The sequence below is a fragment of the Suncus etruscus genome, chromosome 14 (genome assembly GCF_024139225.1).
Source record: "Suncus etruscus isolate mSunEtr1 chromosome 14, mSunEtr1.pri.cur, whole genome shotgun sequence".
NCBI lineage: Eukaryota > Metazoa > Chordata > Mammalia > Eulipotyphla > Soricidae > Suncus > Suncus etruscus.
The window spans coordinates 58,977,197-58,989,282 of NC_064861.1; positions in this window are offsets into that span (position 1 = coordinate 58,977,197).

Consider the following 12,086-nt stretch of genomic DNA (forward strand, 5'->3'; position numbering starts at 1 on the left):
AAATGACCACAAATTTGACATCTTCTTTATTTAGAATTGGGATACATATCTCTTCTAACTCTTTTTTTAGGTCAACAACAACCAAAAAGAAGTAGAAATGTGATTGTGTGACTTTTGAAAAGCCCTCAAAAATCTCAAAATATTTTTGTTTAAAATATAATATACACCCAGTCTACAACATGCTAGACTCAGAGGGGACCACTTATACCAGCAACCCAGGGGGTAAAGGAGGGGGATATGGGATGCATGCTGGGAACAGGGCTGGAGGGAGGACAAAATTCATGGTGGGAAGGCCCCTGATTCAATGTCATTATGTACCTAAAAAATTACTGTGAAAGATTTGTAATCCACTCTGGTCAAAATAAAAATAAAAAAAAAGAATTTAACTGCAATATATATATATATATGTATATATATAAAGTATTTTTAAATAATTTATCTAAGCACTGCAGTTAGAAAATAGTTCATGCTTGAATTTCAGTCATAGAATGTATAGCACCATTCACCAGTGCACTTTTTCTACCACCACTATTATCCCTGATTCCCCTCCCAACCACCCACCCTGTCTCAAGGTTAGGCATTTTTACCCCCCTCCCTCTTTCCACTGTAGCTTGCACTATTGTTAATTAAATGATGCCATACATGTCACTTGATCCTCTTTTAGGATTCTTGTCCATTCTTGTCCAGAGTGATAAGTCACAACTATCATTGGCATAGTGGACATTTCTTTGCTCTAACTGCATTCAGTACTCTTTATGACAAGCTTCCTATCATCCTCATGGTAAAATTAAAAAAAAAAACTCTTGAAAAGACTGAGTTTGCTGTGTTTTATGGAGGCACATTGACTAAGTGATAAGGTCATGTTAGGCACTGAGATATAAGCTTAACCTCTGGGTTCTTGTAGTCATCTGAGACATCACCCATAAATTAAGGAAGAAAGTTTGGAATATTAAATTTAATAGTAATGTTGAAGTAAGAACCAAAACATTTAACAAAAAGCCAGATCAAAGTTCTTAAACATGGTCCTAGTTGAATGGATCCTGAATCTTGGTTTAATTAGTTACCCAAGTCAAAACCTTAAACATTGCAAACAAAGGGCCATGTAAATTCCAAACCCATAAAAATGTAATCATAGCAGAGAAATGAATTAGAATTTCTGATTTTTTATTTTCTCACATAAAAAATGAAAACAAAATATAAATAGATTTTTTGGGGGGTTTTTCAGGCCACACCCGTTTGATGATCAGGGATTACTCCTGGCTAAGCGCTCAGAAATTGCCCCTGGCTTGGGGGGACCATATGGGATGCCGGGGGATTGAACCATGGTCCTTCTTTGGCTAGCGCTTGTAAGGCAGACACCTTAGCTCAAGCGCCACCTCACAGCCCCTAGATAGATCTTTTAAAATAGTTCTTTTTCTTTATTTTTATTTTATTTTTATTGTAGCCAAAGTGAATTACAAATATTTCACAGTAATATTTAAGGCACATAGTTTTACATATTAAATAATATAATGCATATGAAAGTCCAAAATACATGACCAAATGTGGAGGACACAACAAAATTTAAGTTTGAAAGTACAGTTTGGTAAAGCTATACCTCTAAAAATTAGAATTATGTATTAAATAGCAACATGAGGCTAGCAGGAGTATTAAATAAAATTCATGCTAAAACCAGAAATTCTCTTCATATGGAATTTCAAGGTAATTTTAAAGTACTGAGAGAAATATGATTTGTAGTAGTATGGCAATGTTTCAATTATATATCTAGCAGTTAGTGATAGAAATATATTCTAGAATGGCTAAATGCCTCCTATCAAAAGATAGCAGTATTACTTCACAGGAGAACAATAATCCTGGCTTTTCAAATAAAAGAAATAATAAAAAGTGTTAAGAAATTTGAAAAAAAAGGAAGAGGAGTATAAGGGAAGAGGGAAAAGATATTGAGAAACAAGATACCCTGTGACTGAGAACATCATATTCAACTTTAAAATTAATTTGATATGTACAATTAGACAATTTTTCACAAAAGGTATTTGAGTGTATGTTATTCAATGTATCAAAAAGAAATACAGAAACATTTATATAAAATATAATTTTATTATCTCCACACTAATACATCAGAAATTACTTTAAATATTCATTGTAAATAATTTGGGATTAATTTATTGAACATAATATTTTTATTCACTATGATCATTATAAATAAATAAAGGTAAGACTAAAAAATTTGAGAGGTGCCTCCCATTGCCCAGGACACAGAGCCAGAGGAGCCCTTGGATAGTGTGATCATCCTGCCCCCCTGAAGATCCTGAGGCCACAGATCCTGCCTGGTCCCCACCCTCAGAGGATCCGGACACCCTGGCCCTTGCCCACAGTGTCCATGTGCCTGTCACAAAGCTGGGCTCCACAGAGCTGATGACCACCAAGACAACAGGGCTGAGCCAAAGTAGAGGAGTCCCCGCGGGAGGGGCTGGCTTAACTGCCTGGCCCAGGCACCCTCCTGGGTTCTGGAGAGTCACAGACCACACACTCTGTGCTGAAATGGGGGGCGTAATCTCTGGCAGCCTTAGGAGGTGGGGGAAATGGGTATGAGTGGGTGGGGGAAACTCGGGGTCCCTCTAGGCATGAAGGGGTTGAAGGATGTGTAAAGCCAGCGGGTTTGGGCAGAGTAGGGAGGAGGTGAGGCCTGCAGTGGTCGGTCTTTCTTTTCTGTTTTCCACCTAGTGGGAACCTCTGGAGGCTGGGGAGGTGGATTTTGGGGTACACTTCAAGGTTATGGTGAGGAAAGAGCCTAAGTTCGCTGGTTCCCAGGGGTCTGTGCCCTGTGGTCTACCCTGGCCTGTAAGATGACACTGGGGGCTGCTTCTCGAACCTCATTCTCACCCTCTTAGGGGGCTGCAGATCCCCACAGCTGTCCCCCTACTCCTGGGGACTCCCTACACCTTGGAAGATGTAGCAGGGGCTGGGACTTTCAGAGAGGTGGTGGCCTTGAACCTGCTGGACCTAAAGCCTTCCTGTCTCTCATCCACACACGAGTGCCAGGGTCCCTTGGGCTCTGCCAGCCTCTGTGCTCACCACTTCTGACCCAGCCACTGCCCTGACAGCAGTTCTCCTTGCTTGGGGAGGGAGGCTGTTCTGGAGACTTCTGTGCCCTCAGCTGAGCTGCTGCCTGTAGCTTCCCCCTGGCCTGGTTCAGTAAGTGTGGGAGGAGCTCTGGACTAGGAGCCACACTGAAAAGCTCTTGGAATCAGTTTCTACTCTGCACCAACCAGCTGCCTGCTGACCCACCATCCTGTCCAGAAAAACCACAGCTCCAGGGCCCCATGATGCCACCCATAATTCTGCACAATTTCTCCCACCCTCCCTTTCTGCACCCCCTTTTTCCCTTTGTGCAGGCTACCAGGTGGAGGGCTGTGGCAGGTGGTAGGCAAAAGTTTGTGGGGCAGGCCCAGAGTCTCAGAAGATGCCTGGCCATCTGCTCCCTCCCATCTTGAAGTTGGGACCTGTTTGTGCTCCATTTTACAGAGGAGTAAATGGAGGCAAGGGAGGGAATGAGCACACGGCATCAGTGTCATGGGCCAATCAGGGCCTAGTGCCCCAACCATGTTCCAGGCTTCTACTAGCCATCCCCTGTTGACACTCTGCTGCCGCAGCCAGAAGCTGGGCCCCGAAATGAGTGGGTGAAATTCGAGGACCCAGGCATGCAAACTCCAGCATGCAAACTCCACGAGCCCCAGCAGCAGGACCTCTGCTGTTTGTAGCTTCCTCCTGCCTCAATTTCTTATTCTGAACCACACGGGGAGGAGGCAAAGATAATTTCCTGGCCAGTGGTCCTCAGAGGAGAATGAAAGAAGAAAGAAGCTTCACTAACCGCCCTTTTTTATAGATGGGAAAACTGAACCCCAGAGAGGGCCAAAGGACATCATCATCCTCCAGCCTGTGGCAGAGGGAATATTCTTCATGAAGGGCTGGGCAGAGACCAGGGGGGAAGGTAACTGGTGAAGGGGAGTCCCCCTTCCAGCCTGCACCTGCCCTGGGCCCATCAAGACCAGCTCTCCCTCTCTCCCTCCCTCCGCCCCTGCTTTCTGAACAGCTTCCTTTCCTCTTTTTTGTTGGATGGTTTTTGGTTCCAGGAATCCAACCCAGACCTCACATTCTCCCCCTGAGCCACATTCCAGCCCTCCCCCTTTTTCTTTTCTGTGTTCAGTGTTCCTGTTTGTTGAAAAAAGAAAAAGAAAATAAAAAGGTTGTATTTAGAAACAAAACAAAACAAAAAAAGACTAAAAAAATAAAGAGGACTTATACTTTAAAAATAAAGAAGCACTTAGTAAAAGGATAAAGTTGGACTTTAATGTATTATGTAAAAATGCTCAAAGATGATGAAGAGTGATAAATAAAAAGCAAATGCAATGAAAAATAAGGTGGTTTTCATCCAGTTTTATTGGAATAGTTAAAGAGAATGCCCTGTTCAGAGTTTGTTCCAATAGAAGATCTGGGTTCTCAATAGCCTACTGTTTTCTCATAACCAATCATCAATAGAATGGTCTTTATTTTAGCATATAACTTGCCTTTTCCATAACTGCACATTTATTGGGTGATAGAATTCTGATTATTAATTAAACTTCTAGGTTTAAAAATTAAAAAAAAACATTTTTGACTGTTAAAAGAAAAAGAAATTTTCAAAGGGCAAAAGTAAATGTTTCTGTCGTTGTTGTTTTGTTTTGTTCTTTTTGTTTGTGTTTGGGTCACACTCAGAATTGCTCAGGGATTACTCCTAGCTCAGCAAATCAGAAATTGCTCCTGGTAGGCTTGGGGACTGTATAGGATACCTGGAATTGAGCCTAGGTTCATCGCGAGTCAGCAGTGTAGAAGGCAAATCACCTTGCTATATCATTCAGGTCCCCAAGTAAATATTTTGAATATGGAAACAACTTGTTTGAATTCCAGTACCCATACATACCACTAACCAATCTCACTCCCTAACCACTACAGATTGTGATCCCCTTCAAAAATTATAAATAAGGTGTAACAATGACTATGAAGGGGTCACTCCAATAGTACTAAGTTTATAGCATATAGTGAAATTATTAATATTTTATTCTTTTTTTCTGTATTTTTCAAATTGCTATTATGGTTATATTTTATAAAAGCACAGAAAATCAAACTCTGCTTCTACTTAAGTAATATAATTATAGAATCAGAAAATAGCTTTTCAAATATACATGATGAAACTAAATCCCTGGTGAAAATTCCATTCTTTTCCTCTAAAATTTCATCTATCATATTGGAGAACCATTCTGACAGTTTCATTGAAGATCTTAAAAAGTGAAATTACACAAAATAGGAAAAACAATAGAGAGCATCTTTTCCTTTTATATAAGGGAGTTGTAGGATAACTCCTCAGAGACACTTAGTCTGTCTCCCATTAGTCACACATTTTACCTTCAGAAAAATAACTGCATATTACTGTAATCATATCTGGATAAAACATAAAGATCTGTTGAACATATTCTCAAAATTCTATAACTAATTTGTAGTCTATCCAAAAATATTATACAACCATGAACTAGGGAAAACCAAAACTTGAAAGTATTAATTTTACTTGAATCACATGCCTACCACATTCAAGAAGATGCATAAACCTAATTTCATTGATCTGTAGTCATTCAAGTACCAGAGCAAGTAATCGTGGTTGGGGTGGAAAGATAGTAGAGTGGATAACATGACTGTCCTGCACACATTCATTCTAAATTTCATTCATTCCTAGTAGTCCTATGAGTATTACCAAGAGTCATTCCTGAGCACAAAGCTGGGAGTAAGCCCTAAACATTGCTGAATGTTGCCCAAAGACAATTACTAAACAAACAATAAACCCCTAACTTGTTTCGATGTACATTTTGAAATATATAGGAAAATATTCATAGAGAATTTGCTTGTTTGGCAGGATTTTTATATTCTCTACATTTCTTCAGTAACTGTTTCAATAAATAATGTTTGTCACTGGATCTTTGAAACATAATTTTAAACTTTCTTTTTTTTTATTAAGTCCAAGAATTCTGGATAATATAAATGTAAGAGAGCTAAATAATCTTTAATAGACACGTTTTCTTACTATATGTAGCACTGAAATTATTATCAAGCATGGCTTTATAATGTCATCTCTTTTGTAATTAGTTATTGCTTTGAAGGTCCATTGAGTGCCCTGTCCTTTGCAGAGCTGAATATACTTTTCTTCATTTGCTATTTAAAGGAGTCTGAGCAATTAGCCTTAAACTCTATGCCTTATGAAGTCATACTTATTCTTGCACAACTAGGTACTCAGTCAGGAGCACCGATAAAGTGTGATTTGGAAAATACCTAATAAAAATCTAATCGGAAACTGACATGTGATTCTCACAGATGAATAGAATGAAGACATTCATCTGCATGCATGACAAAATATATAGTTGAAAATTTTGCTATGGTAAGTCATTTGGAGAAAAAGCAGATTGTGTAACACTTGTTACAAATGGAAAAGTCCTCCAGCGAGGAATGATACCAGGACCAGTCATATGAACATGTAGTGTAAATAAAAAATGACCAGACTGGAACACCAAACAGAATAGATACCCAATCTATAACAAGACCAGTTGCACTAGGATTCTGGGGGGTAAAGGAGGGAGATGTGGGAGACATGCTGGGAACAGGAGTGGAGGGAGGACAACATTGGTGGTGGGGATGCTCTTCATTCATTGTCACTATATATGGTAAATAATTCTGTGTAATAAACTTCAGTCACAATAAAAAATAAAAATAAAAAAAAAAACAAATGGAAAAGTCCTCAAACCAACTTCTTTGTGAATTAAAGCATTTTCAAATTATTTGGAGACAATAGATGAATGTCCTGTCACCACTCTTTTCTACCCCCTATGTTCAAGGGGCATGGGATATGGAACATGAGGCTGTTATCAGAGTCTTCTTGCTGCTCCCCTGAATGTTCAAATCCCATTTGTGAGTCCTCTCTCCCCCAATATCTCTAAGAACGTGGAAGATTCCAAAGTATCAGAGCATTGCAGCATCTAGATCACTGCTGTTCTTGGGTTTGAAGCCAATAAATCTGGTTCCAATCCTTACTCCTGACTTATGTTAAGTTATGAATTAATTGACTTTAGACAGAAATTCATCTGAGCCTCTTCTGTAAAGTGTAGTAATACCTCTAAGAACTGAAGATGACTGTGTTTATAAAAAATAAGATCACAGTCTCACTATTGAGTGAGCTTGGTCTCTGAAATCAGTGCAAGAAGATCTAGTTAGTACTACTACCAGTCTATTAGGTTCCTGGTGTACTGAATTTATTGGGAGGTAGGCCTAATTTATAGGGAGTTAAAAAGTGGAGGCCCTGGGAGCTGATAAATAGCAAAGCATGTACGGTGTTTGCTTTGCACACAGATGACCCAGGTTTCATCCCCGGCATCCGATATGGTCCCACAAACCTCCTTTGAGTAATTTCTGAGTGCAGAGTCAGGAGTAATCTCTGAGTGGTCCCAAAACAACAAAAATGTGGAATCCCTGTCAAAAGGGCATTAAATTAATTAGTTTAGTTTAGATACCATGTTCTACAGGGCAAAATTCTGTGTTTAAAAAACAAAGTCAAAAGCATTTATTTAACTGCCTTCCCTTTTTCAATCCCATATGAAAACCTTACTAGAAATTTAGGATTCCTAATTACTGTGCTTGAAAGCAGTGACTCCATCTTTCAATTGATTGTAGAAATTCCTTTATCAAAGAAAGATTCATCTAAGTGTTTGGTTTTATCTCTCGAGAGAACTCAGCTCTTTCCAAAATTTGCCTCCAAAAAGAACAGAGCACAGATAGCATTTAAGATTACAATCACGTTATATGTGCACTGGTACTGAACACAATTTCTGTCCATGGGAAAAGCGCATTAAAAAACACAGAAAGCCAAAGAGTTCACATGCAGAAGAATGAGATTATAGGGTAACAGGGGTACATTCTTGCCTTGAATCAAGAAACAAAGCACCAATTCCTTCCAAGTTTCCGGTGATGCCTGCCTTCAAGAAAGTAAGGAAGTCATCCCCACCCCTCTTTTGGAGAAAGGAGCCTTTCCTTTCACCCGGACTGGAGTGCTGATTAGTTCAGCTAAGTGACTCCAAAGAGACCCATTTGTTTAGCACAACGTGTCACTATAAAGGAAAGGATGTGTCAGCAGCAGGGATGAGCGTCAAGTGAGGTCACTCATGAAATAGTGAAAAAAATTTGCCCAGGCCTCTGCTGGGGTTTTATTCTGTTCAGTCTGCACTGACCTCTGTGCCTGAAAACTGATGTACCAACTAAATAAAACCTTCATTTTCTCATTTCCTGAATGACCATGCTGGCTCCCCAGTGCCCTCAGAATTTAGTCTTCGTTTCTCTATTGGTAGGGATACATTTAACTCTGCTACACTAGTTTTTGTCTGCAAATATTTTATTGATTTAAGTCCGTTCTATCACAGAAGTCTTGTATATTCAAGCAATCCCCTTCTGATATGCTTTTGTTTTGTGTGCATGGAAAAATAATGACCACTTTCTCAAAAAATTGGAAGGAAGCATAATGTCAGAGGATTTTGAGGCTTTACAGTTAAAAGTACAAGCAATTTACAGAGCATTATTTCTGAGGTTATCTAATAGATATATCTAATAGGGTCATTTCCATCCTGAAGTATATCCATTGCTCTAAAACATGATGTACAATGATTTCAGTTAGGGTCAGAGAGATAGTATAGCACTCAGGGCACTTTCCTTGCACACAACCAACAAAAGTTCAAGTCTTGTACCACACATGGTTCCTCAAGTACCTCCAAGAGTTATCCTGATTAAAGAATCAGGAATAAGCCTTGAACACTACACAGTGTAGGAAAATGGGCATATAAAAACACATTGAATTTACTTAAATTTGAAAGCAGTGACTCCATCCTTTAATTGATTGTAGAAATTCCTTCATTAAAAGAGGGTTCATCCAAGTGTTTGTTTTTAGCTCTCAAGAGAACTCAGCTCTTTCCAAAATTTGCCTCCTAAAAGAATAGAGCACAGACAGTGTTTAGGATCACAATCTCTTTAGATGTGCACTGGTACTGAACACAGTTTCTAACTGTCATGGGAAAAGTGCATAAGGAATAATACAGGAAAAAATACACCTATTTAAAATAAAATAGTGGCCAAAGCAGTGACAAAAGCCTTGCCAACGCTAACCTAGGACGGACAGCAGTTTGATCTCTGGCGTCCCATATGGTCCCCCAAGCCAGGAGCAATTTCTGAAATTTCTGAGTGCATAGCCAGGAGTAACCCCTGAGCATCACCGGGTGTGGCCCCAAAACCAATATATATAATAGTAAAGTATACACTATTAATTTAGATAATATTTAAGTGTATATAAGAAAATATATAGACTCCCCAGAGAAATAAAAAACAGTAAACTTTATTCTTTCACTGCAATCTCATAATATTGAAAATGTAGTATATCATGATATGTGAACTTTCTACTTAGTTTACTATTTAACCCCTTAACTCATTAAGTTAGTGAGAATATATAGTCAGAAGCCAAATCTTATGCAGACTTGTTTAATCAGGGTCCCAGCAGAAGTTTGGAACATAGCCAAGATTTCAAATATATAACTGAACAAATAGACTAAACAGTGAGTGAGTTTTCAAAAGAAGAGTAAATAAATGAACAAGAAATGGAAACATCCACTCATACATTTTTATTCTTATTCTATACCCTTACATTGTTTCATTTAAAACTGTTATCATCCTTTTCCTTGCCTATTATCCTGCTTCTGGGGGTTGGATAAGGGAGAGCCTCTTTGGAGAGACTTACAGGGCTCTCAATGGCTCCAATGTTACCGAGCCACTTTGAAAGGTTTGAGGAATACAATTTGGAGGGAGGGGTTATTTATTTTTCTCACAGAATATTAGCAAACATACTTACGAATTTGTAAGTTATTTTTAAAATATATTTGCTTCTTGGGCATCCCATCCATTCCAACATTTGTTGAGCTGCGTGACTTTTATAATTAAACTGGGAAAGGTTTGAGATTATAAGTATTGAGGGTAGGCTAAAAATTCTGTGATTTTAGCATGGAGTACAAGTTGCATGGAAACCAAAACAAAGATTTGGAAAGGAAGCTCAATAGTATCTTTTGACCTGGCATAATTGTCAATTTCTTCTAACTTTGCCTTTGTCCCCATAAAAGTTAAGATATTTTCTTCTTTGGGAAGATTATATAAAATTAAATGTCACAATGCTAGCTTATCATCCAGTCCATTATTCAGCAATATCAGCTTTTAGAATATTCTATATGTCTTGTTTTGTTTGATTTCCTTGAGGGAAAGATCCAAGTTCAGAATCCATAGCTTACTGTCTACTTACAGGAAAGAAAATATACAAATAGGAAAATTAAAATAATTTAAATAATAATTATCACATAGATAATTCCTTGATAAAATTAAAATCAGCTTCTGTAAAGACTTTAATAAAATACAACAGTCTTCAAAAAAGCTTCCTAAATGACATCTATGGGAAAATGCTATCCTAACCTGATATTGTGGCTAATGAAGGAACACTTTCCAAACAATAGAAAAGAGGAATGAGTGTCTTAGAGAGGACACTCCAAAATAATGGCATGTGGAACATGGTAGGTAAATATTCAGGGACTAGGAGAGAATACAGTATGGAATTAGATTCCCTTGACTTCCTTCTGGTACAACCAAGGAACAAAAAATAACAAAAATCTCATCAGACATGTTAAATAGCTTGTATATCAATGTTCTGTGAAAAATGCTAACTACATCTGAACCAGACTAGTGCTATGCACGTCAGTCCAATTGGACTATTTACTATTTAATCTTTCCATTCCGAACCCTGGTCTCTCCTATAATAACTCACAATGACTTGTTTCATTTTTTTCAGAATTACAAGATCATGTGGGGTATCTTTACCATCTACCAGCTTTCATTTATCAAAACAGAAAACATTGAGTTCCAGCCTTTTAACCATGTATTCAAGGTTCTTTATCTCCCTCTCTCTCCTGCGCCTTCTCCCTGCCTCCTATTCCATCTCACTCACTCTCTTTTCCTCTAACATTGTATGAAGTTGTCATTAGTAAATCATTTGTAGCATTCCTCACTCTTGAAAAATTTAGTAAGCAGCTAGCCCAGACAAGAATGATTCATATAAAGATTAAAAGAAAAGAGAATAATTGGAAATGGAATAAAACACAAGAGACAAATGGAAAGTGAGGTGTCATAATCATTATTCCTCCACCCACCTCAATCTAGCCAGACATTACTTCCAAAGAACGATATCTTGACACATATACATTTTAATGCCTTTATCATATTACCCTTTTCATTTCATTATTATGAATCAGGGAATCTTTTTTTTAATACCAATATCTGTGTAGAAACTTGACCCTTCTACCAAGCAGAAGAATCACTATTTCTTAGGTGATCAGACCAAATCTTTCATCAGTAGTAATAAGTGGATCCTGCCACTTTCCTGCCAATCATCTTTGATTGCATGCTTATAAAATATGTGGCAATAAGTACATGGGCTGTCGTTGTTGTTATCCAGTGTGATTCTCTAGAAGAAAAAATCTAGGGGCTGGAATGATAAACGGCAGGTAGGATGTTTGCTTTGCCTGCAACTGACCCAGGTTTGATACCCAGCATCCCATACGGTCACCCAAGCCCCTCCAGAAGGTGCTGCCACAGTGCCAGAAGTATTCCTTGAGCACTGAGAGGTATGCCCCTACCCCCCAGAAAAAAAATTCAAAACAAACAATAAAAGATAAACTTTAAAGTCTAATACTCCGAAAATAAGCTGAATTCTTCTAGAGGCTCTCATCATCGGTTTGAGAGATGAAGGAGAGAAAAAAGGTGAAACATTCCACCAGTACGAAAAGAAGTGTCAATTATCCAGTTAGAGGGGGAAATAAGGGAGGCACCAGGACCAAACAGATGCAAGACTACTTAGTAGTAGGCTAGATATAGAGGAGACCACATATTCTAGCAACCCGGGGGGTGAGGGAAGAGGATATGGGAGGTAGGAC